The sequence below is a fragment of the Magnolia sinica genome, chromosome 4 (assembly GCF_029962835.1).
Source record: "Magnolia sinica isolate HGM2019 chromosome 4, MsV1, whole genome shotgun sequence".
Classification (NCBI taxonomy): domain Eukaryota; kingdom Viridiplantae; phylum Streptophyta; class Magnoliopsida; order Magnoliales; family Magnoliaceae; genus Magnolia; species Magnolia sinica.
In genome coordinates this window covers 69,248,712-69,264,297 of record NC_080576.1, presented here as the reverse complement: position 1 = coordinate 69,264,297, position 15,586 = coordinate 69,248,712, and positions in this window count along the sequence as shown.

Sequence of the window (15,586 nt, the reverse complement as noted above, 5' to 3'; positions counted from 1 at the left end):
TCTTGAGATCATAAGTTGATCTTGAGGTAATTTTTAGACATGTAGAGTAGTTACGATCTAACTGTACTTGCGATCTGACTGATATCACTTTGTCTCATGAAATTTAACAACCTTATGTGTGCTAAACACATAAGAACTTACAATCTCCCCCTTTACCAATTTCATGACAAAATACAGAACTTACACATATACTCATAATCACAATAATCAACAAGATTAAAGTTGCCCTGTAGATTCGACAATCATCCTTATAACCATATGTATCCATCTGATGCCACCAAAATCATCATTATCTAGCTCCCCCTGAGAAATAGAACATGTACTATGCAATACAAACATAACCTCAAGTATATACATACATAACATGTTAGACATAAAATTCCATAAAATTTCAATTTTTCCCCCACATCATAGAGAACATATATATCATATTTGTCACCCTTTTTGTCATAAGTTAACAAAGTAAGAAAATAAAATGAAAATGAAAATTAGGAAGATCACAAATCAGGGTAGAGTGAAGCATATCATCATGATAAGGAGAGAACACTACATGAAAGAATGTATATACTATCCTAGCAAACCATATTAAACTAAAAAAGATCCAAGCAAACCATCAGTATATAGTTTAATGTAGACCTAGTCAAATAAGAAAATAAAATATCTCACTCTGATTCCGATGGGTTGGCCGAATGAAGGACCGACAGACCGAAGAAGAAGAAGTGGAAAATGAGAAATTTGGAGTTTTTCCTCATTTTTGACAATCCATGAGCAATTCGGCTAGCCCGAGCACTTGGTCAACTGGCCGAATTTCTCAGTTAGCAATGGGTTGGACGAAAAATCCCCAAAAGAATATAATTTTTTATTTTTACACCATTTATTATTATTTATTATTTTTCTTTTCATGCATATCCTATTTACAAATAAACATAGAGAATAAATGCAAAGAAAAGACAAAAATAAAGACAAAATAATTATTTAACAATACATAATCCAATATTATGCTTTAAATTTGAGAACTTAACATTGTCAAGTGGCTTAATCATAATATTTGTAAGCTGCTTCTCAGTTTGAATGTATTCTAGCATGATAGTCTTATCTTCAACTAATTTTCGCACATAAAGATATCTTTTGTCAATATGTTTTGTACAAGAATACTGAATTGGATTTTTATAAATATTTATCACACTCGAGTTATCATAATATAAGGCCGTTGTATTTTATGTAATTCCATAATCTGCCAACATTCGTTTCATCCACATTACCTAAGTGTAAGCATTCCCTATAGCAATGCATTCAGCTTCTGCAGTGGATAAAGATATAGAATTATGTTTCTTACTTAGCCACGATACTAGGCAATTTCTAATATAGAAACATCTACCACTAATAGATTTTCTATCATCCACATTACCTTCCCAGTCTGCATCAGTGTAACATGCGATTTGTACAGACGTATCATGTGGATGCCATAAACCTAAGTTAGCAAAGCTTGTAACATATCTAATTATCCATTTAACAATAGATAAATGAGATTCCTTAGTATCAGATTGATATCTAGCACAAATGCCAATATTGAAAGAAATATTAGGTCTATTAGTAGTTAAATAAAGCAGACTACCAATCATGCTGCGATAGAGTTGAGAGTCAACACTTTTACCAAATTCATCTTTTGACAATTTAAGAGTTGTACTCATGGGAGTGTTAAAATTCCTACCAAACTTCTTTACTAGGTTCAATACATATTTAGTTTGAGAGATGAATATGCCATCTTCAAGCTGTTTGACTTGTAATCTAAGGAAATAGTTTAGTTCACCAACCAAACTCATTTCAAATTTGGATTATATTAGATATGCAAACTCAGTATAAAGATTATCACAAGTAGATCCATAGATAATATTGTCAACATAAATTTGAACAATCAAGATATCATCATTATATTTCTTGACAAACAGGATTTTGTCAACACTACCCATCACAAAATTATGACTAAGTAAGAATCTAGTCAATTTCTCATATCATGCTCTAGGGGCTTATTTTAAACTATAAACTGCCTTTTTAAGGCGGTAAACATGATCAAGAAGTTTGGGATCTTCAAAACCCTTCAGTTGTTCAACTTGAATTCCTCACTTAAATCACCATTTAGAAAAGCACTTTTTACATCCATTTGATAGATTTTGAATTTTTTTGTAGCATACATTGGAAATAAATAATCTGATTAATTCAAGATGCGCGACTGTCGTAAAATTTTCATCGTAGTCAATACCTTCAATCTATGTATAACCTTGCACAACAATTCGTGCCTTATTTCTTATAATATTTTCCATTTCATCAGTTTTATTTTTTAAAATCCACTTGGTTCGAATCACATGTTTGTCGGAAGGTCTGGGAACTAAATACCATACATTGTTTCTAAGAAATTGGTTTAATTCATCTTGTATAGCCAATATCCAACTTTCATCAGCTAGTGCCTCATTTACATTACCTGGTTCAATCTGGAAAGTGAAGCAAACATGATTACATATTTTTTCAAGTTGTCTTCTGGTCTGAACACCAGTGTGATGGTTACCATGTATTTGATTAGTCGGATGGTCTTTGACTAACCCTAACTCAGCATTATCTGATTTACATGAGTATTCTGGTTGATTAACCAAGCTGATATCATCATCATCATTTTGATTAAGAATGGGTGTGATCAGCTGATCATCTATTACTACATTTATTAATTCTTGTATAACCCAAGTTCTTTTGTTTAAAACCTGGTATGCTTAATTGTTTAAAGCATAAACAAGGAATATTCCCTCATCACTTTTGGCTTTAAATTTTCTCAAATTTTGACAATCACGTAAAATAAAGTATTTGCTTCCAAAAGTTTAGAAATATTTAATAGTAGTCTTTTTGTTAAACCATAATTCATAGGCTATTTTGATTTTAGTTGTTCTAATGTAAACATGATTAATTATGTAACATGTATTATTAATAGCTTCAGCCCATAAATATTTAGGTAAATACATGCTATTTAACATTACGCTAACCATTTCTTGTAAAACTCTATTTTTTCTTTCAACAACCCTATTTTTCTGAGGTGTTTTTGGAGCAGAAAATTCATGCAGTATTCCATGGTCATTGCAGTATTTCTCAAAATTATTATTTTCGAATTTAGTACCATGATCATTACTTATTCTGATCACAGATAACTCTTCTTCTTTTTTTTAGTCTGGATACATTTTATAAGTTTTCTAACTTTGTCAAGTGCATCTGACTTTTCTCTTAAAAAGGTTACCCAAGAATATCTAAATGTAGTCATCAACTACAACTCGACAATATTTTTTTCCGCCTTACTCTTTGTTCTAGTTGGTTCGACTAAATCCATATGGAGTAGTTCAAGAGGTCTTGCAGTGGCTAAGGAGTTCACTTTCTCATTACTACTTTTAATTTCCCTGCCTATCTAACAAGCACCACATATTTTATTTTCCATTTAAAAAATAAAATAAAATTGGGTAAGCCACGTAAGCGATCTCTTTTGCTCAATTTATATAGATCTATATAGTTTACATGTCCAAGACATTGATTCCATAATTCAGCCTCGTCTGTTTGGACCATATAACATGAATGCTTTGTTAAGCAAGAGTCATCATTGACATAGTAATTTTCAGGCATTTTGTGACCATTTAATATTACATGTCCTTTCTCATTAATTATCTCACATTTGTGATCAGAAAATTTTACACTATGTTTGTTATTATAGATCTGAGATATGCTCAGAAGATTATGTTTTAGTCCTTCAACATATAAAATATTTTCAAAGAAAGGTAAGTTGGAAAGTTGTACATTATCTTGGCCAACAATTTTATAGTTGCTTCCATCTCCGAATGTAACTGAGCCACCATTAATTTGGTTGATGTTTGAGAGTATAGCTTTATCACCTGTCATGTGTCTTGAACATCCACTATCCAGTTAGCATCTGGAATGACTACTTTCTTTGAAAGTTGTGTGGATAACAAGACACTTAATCTTTAGAACCCGTTTCATTATGGTTCTAGGTTTAGGAGGGTCTCTTGCTTTTTGCTGTGTTTGGGAGTTAGCATTTCTCTTGTTTCTATTTACTGCAGTCTTACCAGAGTTAAATTTCAATAACTCTTTAAGCAAGTCCACAATTGTATCAGCTAAAGGAAGATTTCTATTATCATTCCTTTAATATTTGTGGTAGTTGTCACCATTTTTTATATTAGATACTTGAAAGGGTTTTGAATTTTTAAATTTATTCTTTTTATAGTTTGACTCTTTTAGAGTTTCTGCTTTAGAGTTCAAGGACTCTCCTTTTATAAAAGCAGGAGCAGAATCTTTAGATTTCAAAGAGTTATTTTTAATATAACCCAGTCCAGTATTGTCACCACATCGCTGAGATAAGGTTAATAGTTTTTCAAGTTTCTGGTCACCTTGGGTATATTTCTAAGTGTCCTTTGAACTCTGAAGGGAGGAAACTTCAAGTTTTAATTTCTCATTTTCAAATTTAAGTTAGTCATTCATAAGGTGGTGATTCACAATAATAAAACTTGAAGCATGTAAAAATAAGATAATCAAATTAAATTATCACAAAATTTGAAGGAAAAACCTCACCTTTTTCGTTGAAGCACCCTCTCTCGTTGTTAAAACTTAGTGCATGCGCTTTAAATTCAACTTCAACTATAGATCACACAAATTATATGATTAGGGTTTAATCTAAGAATTCATCTTTCATATATGTGTAAGTTGAACTAATTATTACTCAAATTAAAAACTTAATATAAATCGTCATGTAAATGGCTAGCTTACCTAGATCATCACCTAAGTCTCAGCCCAAAAATGAGTTTAGTGCTACTCTTTCACTAAGTTAACCGGTCATAATCTACCCATGTTCTGAAATTTTACGTTTGATTGAAGATTTGGATGATAACGTTGATTGAAATGCAGGGCATATGCAGAAGATCATAAGAGAGATCAAATAAATCGACTAACCTCTGAAGTTTGTAGGTTTTAACTCGGATCTAAACGCACTCTTGTGATTTGGTGAGTCATCGCACAACACAGGGCATGAGCACTCCCTCTCATTTCTTCTTCTTCTTTGAAAGTTGGATAGGAAATCTGATAAACTAGATTCACAGCCAGCCTGAACCTAACTCTTGCTGGCTTCCAGCGGGTCTGGGTGTTGCTCTTAGCACTTGATCCTCTCTATTCTCCTCTTGCTCTCTCCCTCTCTCTCTCTCTCTCTCTCTCTCTCTCTCTTTCTATTGTTGCTGGACAACCTATTTGTGGGGGTTTCTTTATATAGAATGTTTAGTGTCTCGGTCTTAGAGAAGGTTTATGTAGTCGGACATTCTTGTGCACGAAGTGTTTGTGTAGGTGGTTTTAACACATTTGATATTGCAATTCTAGTCCTGATTCATGGTTTACTTCTTATCAGTGTTTAGAGAATGTAAGATGCCTAGGTGGGCCTTCTTATACGTTGTCTTGATGTTTGAATGGTGTTAATCACTGTGATTAACACACAACATTCTCTTAAGGAAGGTGGCTTGTACTCTAATGGCAAATTATATCTCGGCCAACATCTGCTCGAACTGGTTTTACTGAGTGGTCCAAATTTTCCATCTGTGCTCTCTGGCCCATGAGATTAATGGTCTGGATGTATCTATTGGATGGGTTTCACAAAAAACAATTCCGTATGATGCAGCTATGCTATGTGAACAACGACAAAATTCCCTTTCTTGAGGTTTGAATGGCTTAGATCAAAGGGAGATTCTGTAACTGGGAGTTCCAAATGAGTTCTCTCTCTCAATCCCATTTTTATCGCCTGCTATTATAGTGGGCAGAGCTTCTTCATTTCCGGTCCGATTTCCATAATCGGGTGGGGTCCCTTGTGATGGGTTTTTGGAAATCCATTCCATTCAACAGTTTTAGCTCGGTCATAATGGTCATGAGCTTGAGAGTGATATAGATCCAACGATTAGGTAGGTCACACTGATCTTTATGATAGAGAATCTTTTAGGATTAGAGATTTGGAGAAAGAAATTTCCTCCAACACATCACCGTACGTGAGGTAGCTTGTATGCGGACATAAGTTGTATATAGGTATAATGTGGGGTCCACTATGGTGAGTTTTCAAAAAATCCACTCCCTTCATCAATTTCGTAGGGTCGTGTTAGGCCATGATTGTGAATTTGGAGTTGATCGTAAGCTTACCTTGAAAGTTCTCCAAGCGGGTGTCAAAATGGACTTGATCTTAATTAACGGTCCACACTTAATGAGCAGGGCCCAATTTAGGAAGAAATGTGTTGTCAAGATAGTCAAATGTTTAGACAAAGTTTGGTGGTCAATCAATGGTAGGAAAAGCCCAAATATAAAATTTCACTTATTACGCCAAAAGGAAGAATTGGCTTCAACATTAAACGGTTTAGGATCATAGATCAAGGTCTAAATTTTGTATGGTCTCATGGTCACATGAGTCTAAGGTGTGGTCCAAGTTTGGGTTACGATGGATGGTGTAAAGTGGGTAATTTAGAAGGTCTAGATTTAGAAATAGTTGGTAAGCGAATAACTTCGCGACTAAGGAATAGCCTACCAAAGTGGGGTCTTTATATTTCATACTTGGTCCATATGATAGTTAATCCAAGTCATTCATATGAAGGGAAATCTCCTACAATGACTACCCACGGTCTTTCCTCATTTGATGAACACTAAAATTAATGATTAAGAGGCTGATTTGTCAATTGGGCTACTTTTACAATGATATAATGGCTGAAAGTTGACATGTATAGTTAATTTACAATACATAGGTATGACATAAAATTTCACATCAAACAGATCATGAGAATCATGTGATCTACAATTCAAGGGTCTTGGTAAATGGCATTTTCGTAATTATTGCTGATGTGAGAGTTTTGGGAGATGTAATAGTTCTACATTGTTATAGCCATGTTTTTAAGCAATCTTTATAAAATAACTTATATTTAAATTATTATGAATAAAGAATTATTCACTAAATTAATTAAGGGAAGGTACATATATCAAATCATATAATGGATGGATAGATGACATGTTAAAAATAGTAAAACTTGATGGTTAATACTCTGACCATGTATGCAGGCAGATATACGGTCAGTTTCATTGTAAGGCCCATATCCTAGTTTGTACGATTCCTTAGACTTCTGCAATCCTCCCTGTCGAATTCGGGTAACTCGTGACCTGTAATTAATGTTTGCGCGCGACTTTAAGTCGCTTCCCATAGATTTGAGTTGACTCAACCCGAGACTTGTACCATTGCGACGCGACTTACACATCGATGCAATACCTAGGCCAGGAGTTGTGGGCCCACATTTATTTCGAGAAAAACATCGCGTGTTGCAATCCCGAGAGAATCTCTACCATCCATCACATCAATCAATTAAGTACTACTCAAGAACACAAACCATCCCTTTCTTACACAAGCCATCCCCAAAGTCAACTCTCTCTCTCTCCACCCATCCCTTTGTTACACACACACATCCCTTTCTTACACACATCCCATCCCTTTCATCTCATCACATTCTCTCTCCCTCTCATTCTCTCCACCATTTTTCCAAGCAACTAAGGAGTGGACATCCAAGCAATTCCTAAGGAGAGAAAGAGCCAAGTGCGGCCCATTTCCTACCCCCCCCCCCAAAAAAAAAATAAAAATTCTCTCATCCTAGCCATTCAATCTTTATCATCCTCCATCTAAGTTGAAGCCAAGGAGTTTAACATTCCAAGGAGCCTAAAAGAAGTGGAAACAGTGGGTGATTTGTAGGATTAGATTGTGTTTTTTTATGATGGGCCAAGTGGGGCCTACCAATTGATGGTATGGATCTCACTTTGGACCCTAGGTGTGGTCGATGGCCCACCATGATTCATATGTCCATCCTATGACGGGGCCATTCTCCATATACCCCATCATGATGTTTATTTTTTCCATTGTGAAAAGGTCATCTAGGCCTTGCATTTTTGGTGGGAAAGGGATCTCCACCATTGATTTTTACTATTTAGGGCCCGCATGATTTGGGACCCATTTTGATGTATGTATTGTATTTACATGGCCCACCTAGGGAGGGTTCATAGTGGCAGAGCCCCTCCCCTCCATCGCACGTCATCTCTCTCTCTCTCTCTCTCTCTCTCTCTCTCTCCTATTATGGCCCACATTGATGAATGGATTAGATCCACACCACCTTGATGATGTGTTGCATCTAACACGTGGGACACACCATGTTGTGGAAACGGATTGGCTGGTATACCTTACAGCAGCTATATAGCTGCTATATTGACATCAACAAGTTCTGTGGGTCTAATTATGAGGTATGTGCTATATCTACACCGTCCACCTGATTGGACGGTGGGACTCACATACACATGTGGAGTCCAGCACTGTCCAGTAAGGACGGTGGGACCCCACCATGATGTGTATGTGTATATCCACACTGTCCAACCTGTTGGACGGTGGGACCCACCTCATATATGTATTCTAGCCACGCTGTTCATCCATTTTTTGGACACGGGACCCACCCTAAATGTGTTGCACGTGTGGGGGGTGGGGCCCACCTTGAGCTATGTGTTGTATATTCACATCGTCCATCCTTGGACGATGATATATGGGGCATACCTTGATGATATGCATGTATACGCACCGTCCAATCCCTGGACAGTGGGACCCACATGATGTAAGTGTTATATCCACTCCGTCCATCCATTGACCCCACCTGATGTAGGTGTTTAATCCAAACCATCCAGTAAGAACATGGGGCCACCATGATATGTGTTGTACATCCACGTCATCTGTCTAACCATCTCAGGGCGGTGGGACTCACCCCGATGTATCCATATCCACACTGGCCATGAGTGGTGGGGCCCATTTTTGTGATGCAATAGGCCCACCATGTTATATGTTATATCCAGGCCGCCCAGCTTAGGCCCATTTTGCAAGCCACTATGTTGTATGTGTTTTAATACTCATGCTGCCCATTTATTTTCTGGACTATATGGGTTGCTCCATCAGGCCCACTATGATGTATGTGATGCACTCACTATCCATCCCTTGTACCTAGCCCATGGGCCCTTGCGTCAGGCCCAATATGATGTATTTATGGCCCTTGTGTGAGGCCCAATATGATGCATATGTGGCCCACTTGGTGAGGCCCAATGTGATGCATGTGAGGCCCTTGTATGAGGCCCAATGTGATATATTTGAGGCCCATGGGTGTAGTCCATTGTGATGTATTTGAGGCCCATGGGATGTAGCCCATTGTGATGTATTTGAGGTCATGAGATATGGCTCAGTGTAATGTACATGTGAGGCCCATTGTGATGTGTATGATGCCCTTGAGCGAGGCCCATTGAGACGTATGTGAGACCCTTGTGCGAGGCCCAATGTGATGTATATGAGGCCCAATTGTGATATATGATTCCACCATGATGTTTATGATGCCTATTCATCTTCCTAGTTGGTATTATAATGGGCCATGCCTTGGGAGCAATGATGGTTAAAAGTCCACATTATAAGTGTAGTGGTCGTTAAATGTCTGCCTTGTAACCCTCCCTACGGCCCGTTGTTAGGCCCATTCTCATCTTCCCTTAGTGGGCTAACCCAAATCATTGGGCCCCCATAATTGTTAGGGCCATTCTCATCTTCCCTTAGTGGGCTAACCCAAATCATTGGGCCCCCATAATTGTTAGGTCCATTCTCATCTTTCCTTAGTGAGCTAACCCAAATCATTGGGCCCCCATAATTGTTAGACCCATTCTTGATATGAGTAGGTCATCTATTCCCATCCTTGTTATAAGGAGAGTTCATCATCGTATAACATGCTTAATATGACTTCATGATACATGCCCATATGCATCATATGTATGCTTGATACGAGGAGTGATTGATTGTAGCATATGCAATTGGGCAGATTGTTTATGGGACTCCTTGATAGGCGGAGTTGCACCACATTAGCGTGCGGTAAGCACAGGATTGTTTCATGACTGGATAGTGTGATTCATGCATCTCGCATTATGTGACATGACTACTGTACACCCTAGCGACATCAGGGTTGTAGCCTCCATAGGCATATCGTGGATGGTAAGATTGGACACTGAAAATCTTTTCTTTACATGGGGCGCGATAGATGTCACTAGGTGAAATTCCCTAAACCCTTATGGTACCAGGAGGTTGCTTTAACGTCTAGATTGAGTGAATGCATGAGCGCCAAGTGTTGAATACTAGGAGGTCGTGCTTTCCACTGTGTCATGGTCGGTTAGAAGGGGGTGTGGTCTTACCCACCCAAGAGGAGGGGGCAAAGCTATGTTGTGTTTGACCAGCTCAAGGAATGGATCCGCTATCAACGAGTCAGGCCCAATATTGGTAGGCAGATAGTGAGGTCTCTTTCACTCACCTTATTGCACATGATGGGGTGACAATCTAGTTGGGAGTGTACTAGACCCCAGTGATATTTTATAGATGAGTTGTATTGTTATGTAAATTCAAATGAGGACTGACATGCTTCCGTTACATCTGATATTGCTCTGATATTCATGGATGGTTGATAGAATTCATGGACTTACCAGCATGTTTCCGCATTGCTCTGATATTGCTTACTTGACACTTACATTGCGCACACACTTACATTGAGATTGGAGCGTGCAGCTGTCTTCTGGAGCTTTTGATATGGATATTGTATTTTCCTTATGCGTTGTACTTAAAATTTTTTATTATAGTAGATTTTGTGATGGTGTTTGATGTTTGTTGTGGGTTATGTTTATGGTTATGCTTCTTACGAGATAAATGTACATCAGAAATCCTCCTTATAGGATCCCAGGATCGGAACCTAGTATATGGGTGCCAAGAGCCAAGAATGGGGTACTACGAAAGTTTTCGACGCCAGATTCAGTGATCAGGAATTTTGTGAGCTCAGTTTATGAGTCTAGGGTATGACATTCACAAACGAATGAACACAAGTGGGTTTTTGGAGTGATCAAGAGGTAGAACATGTATACCATTAGATTCAAGTGACTTGTTCACATATGTAAGATACTTAGATTGTAGTTCCAATGGTGGGTTAGGTATATTCATAGGAGGTGAATGAGATGAATGGATCAAAATCTCAAATTGATATGTGTATGAGCGGATGCAGAGGTCAAGTAGTTAGTTAACTATAATCGGACGGTCCACACTTAAAGTGGACGGTCAAATATCTTTACATAATGATGAATATTCGATCGTATGGTTGGTTATGATAGGCAAGTGAGAATACTTGGATATGTGATGGTCTGTCTTGCAAATCGATGGTCAATTGATTTAAAATACGGATGAAGATTATTCCCAATGGTCATTTAGATGTAAGTTAGGATTGCCTAAATTGGTATCACACACATGTACATACAAAGTTATATTTCATGTTAATTATTCACAACACTAAGTGTAGGGTCGTGATGTAGTACTAATCTCGGTGAGACCGAAGTCGAATCCATAAGGACTAAAATTGTACATTTCTAAAAGTAACTAGAACTAGAACTAGAGAAAGATATAAACTATCTGAAATAAGGAAGGAATTTTGTGATTAAGCTATCAATTTAAAGGTGGGAACTATAGTGCCAAGGATCCACTTATAGCAATTGAGATGCTACCTTGCTTGGTTCAAGAGATCCAACTGGAATCAGAGTCTTATCTTATCCCGTTGAAGGAAGAGATGATCGAATCTCTGAGCTTCTCATTGATCCAGTCTCAAAGGAGGAAAATTGTGAGGATTTGGAAGGGATTTCGTCACCTAACCATGCCCCAGAGACGATGGCAAACAATAAGATTTATCAATCCCAAAATCTCAAATATGAAAAGAAGATATGTAAAGCTATTGCAGATCTATTATAATTTGAGTCATAACAAACCATTGAAAACTGAAAATATTCCTTAAAATCAACTAGAAATCAATGAAGTTCAACATAAACATGAATCAAAGCAAAGTGAACATTCCAATCATGCTACAAGCTTCACCTCTTAGCCCTAGCTAACAGGTTTAGCGAACCATAGGCATGATTGAACTAAAAACTCTTAAGAAAAAAATAAAAACAACTAAGGAAGAAGAAGAAAGACTCTTGGTGGTGGCTCTCCACCCTTTTTCTCCACTCCTTAAACACTAGATGATCCCTAGGAATGTCTTAGGGACTCCTATTTATACTTGTGAAGCTCCACCTTACGCACCAACTCGGAATTTCCGCAAATTGCCTCAAGTTACACACTCCGCGTCGGCTTCGCGTTACGCATCGGTCGGACCGAAGTTGAGTCCGAGCCTGGACAGGATTCTGTTTCAGTAGTTACTCGATATCGGTCCTACCGACCTTGGGTTCGATCAAACCGAATTAACTCCAAAATTTATCGTTGGTTACTGGACTATTTTGCACGATTTCGGTTGGACCGAATTGTTTATTTTTCTTCTACGTATCATGAAATCTTTTGAGTCCTTTCTTTAGCTTTTGTACTTATTTTTCTTAGATCTTCGGCATGTGAACTCTTCATTCTTGATCACCTAAGATCCCTCCTTTGCCTTGGTGATTCTTGAGCATCAAATCCATGCTTTTAGCATTCTTTTTCTATTCAAGCTCTCAGATTCACCTCTCAACAAAAACATGTATAAAATATACCATTAAGCATTATCATGTTCATAAAACCAAGATGTAAATTGGGGAGAATAAACAATATTTGACACTTAATACACTCCCCAACCAACATTTTGCTAGTCCTAAGCAAAACATGCATGAAGTGAACTTCAATTCTCAATGTTCAAACCTTTTTTTGAAAACTATGAGAATTGTTCAAACCTTTTTTAGAAAATATCTTTTATGCAATCAAGTATGAATAAGTAGAATTAAGATGAGAAAGTGGGATTTTGAAAACCTAGAGCTGAATCAAATAAGTAGTCAATCAAATAGGTTCTTTATTAATTTCTTCAGAGCATCAGTTCATATATCAAGCTTTTCAATGTGCCTAGTGAAAATCAACTTACTTCTCATGAGAATACTATCATTTCAAAATGTTAGCCATGCTCATCACTTCAAGACTAACTGATTGATCAAGTGTTAATTCCGAATTTATCCCCTTCTCCTTCTTTTTCCAGATTTTGATTTTATGTCGATGGTCATTTTTTATATATTCTTTTCAAACTTTTCATTCTTTTTCATTATTTTTATCATACATGACTTTTTTTTTATCGATCTCACTATTTTTTAGCTGGTCCTTTTCATCTTTTAAGGTGGATAAAATTCTCCAAACTCAATCCTCAACGTCCGTCAATGATTTACATACTAACCACCAGAAATTCTAGCATTATTCACAGAAAGTAGCTTGAACGTGTCTTGTGATTTAGATCATCATGATATTCAAACTTCCTATTTATCAATTAAGTGTAAGAACTGTAAGTGATAAACTACTTAGTTTATCAAACTCCAACAATTCAAAATTCAATCTCTACCTTATTATCATACTCAAAGCATTCTTAAGTCCATAAACTATCGTCCTCCAAATAAGTATTTACTTGAAAAATTAAAAAATTTCAATAATTATTTTTGCTCAGAAACTTAGAAAATACTGATTAGTTTACCTAATCCACACCCCCAACCTACAAATCTACATTGTCCACAATATAAAAGATATAAGCATGCAATTGCAAACGAGACAACGAAAATAAAGGAGAAGTGATGGAAAGGTAGAACCTGAAGCGGGCGAATTGCAGTTCTTCCAAAGTTCTCAATGCAAAGATGGGTTAGCACAACGATGAAATAATTGAAAGAAAACTATCTTAGTCCTAAATCGCATGAAAGCAATAAACATAATTATACCCCCATCAGACTAGGAGGTCAATCCCAGTAGACAGGATCCATCAGAGGTATGGACATGTCCTCTGAGTCAAATTTCTCAACATATGGCTTAAAACAATGTCCATTCACTTTAAAAACATTGCCATTAGTTAGATTCTGAATCTCGACGGCCCCATGAGGATAAACATTTGTAACTGTGAAAGGGCAGGTCCAATGAGATTGGAATTTACCCGGAAAAAGATGTAACTAAGAATTATTCAAAATGATTTTTTGACCAGTCAGGAATGATTTTCGAAGGATGTTCCTATCATAGAACACCTTCATCCTGTCCTTGTAAATTCTCGAGTTCTTGTATGTGTCATTCCAGATTTTCTCGAGTTCATTTAGCTAAAGTTTGAACATCGAGGCAGCGTTGTCTATGTTAAATTTTAGATTTTTGATGGCCCAGTAGGCTCTATGTTCCAACTCTACAAGCAAGTGGCAAGCCTTCCCATAGACTAGTCTAAAGGGAGACATTCCAATAGGGGTCTTGAAAGCTGTACAGTATGCCCATAAGGCATCAATTAAACAGATTGATCAATCCTTGTGATCTAGGTTAACCGTTTTCTCCAGAATATGTTTAATCTCCTTGTTGGAAATCTCAACTTAGCCACTTGTTTACAAGTGGTACGAAGTGCTCACTTTATGACAGATGCCATATTTCTTCATTAAGTTCTAAAATGGCCTATTATAGAAGTGTGAACCTCTATCACTAATGATGGCCCGAGGCGTTCTGAACCGGGAAAGGATGTTTTCTTTTAAGAATCTAATGACCATTCGATGGTCATTGTTCCAGTACGAAATTGCTTAGACCCATTTAGTGACATAGTCTACTGCTAACAAAATGTATAAATTCCTAAAGGATTGGGGGAATAGTCCTATAAATTTGATGCCCCAATAGTCAAATGCTTCAATGATCAGAATGGGATTCAGAGGCATCATATTTCACCAGGACAACGCTCCCAATTTTTTACAACAATCACAAGCTTTGCAGAACTCAAGAGTGTCCTTGAACATAGTGGGCTAGTAAAAGCCGCACTGTAGAATTTTGGCCATAGTCTTTTTAGTAAAAAAGTGACCACCACAGGCCTGAGAGTGATAGAAAGAGATGACACTTTGGTGTTCATTGTTTGGAACACATCTCCTTAGAATTTGGTTTGGGCAATCCTTGAATAAATACGGGTTATCCTAGAAGAATTTGCATACCTCGGTGAAGATTTTTTTCTTATCTTGCGCAGTCTAATATGTCGGTGTGAAACTTGTAGCAAGGTAATTTGCAATGTCAACAAACCAAGGTAGGTGGGAGAGTTTAAATAGTTGTTCATCAAGGAACATGTCATTTATAGGTGTTGTCTTAAGGGAATCAGGGAGGTCAAGTCTCGAGAGATGGTCAACCACTACATTCTCTACTCCCTTTTTGTCTCGTATTTCTAAGTTAAATTCGTGGAGTAGGAGGATCCATCTTATCAAGTGGGGCTTAGCATCGTTCTTAGAAAGAAGGTACTTGAGCATCGTATGATCTGTGTAAATAGTGATCTTGGATCCGATCAAGTAGGACCTAAATTTGTCCAAAGCGAATACTAGGCCAAGTGTTCCTTCTTCTTAGTAGAGTAATTTACTTGTGCAAGATTTAAAGTTCTACTTGCATAGTAAATAATGTAGGGCTTCTTTTCTTTTCTCTGGCCTAACACTGCCTCAATAGTATAGTCGGATGCGT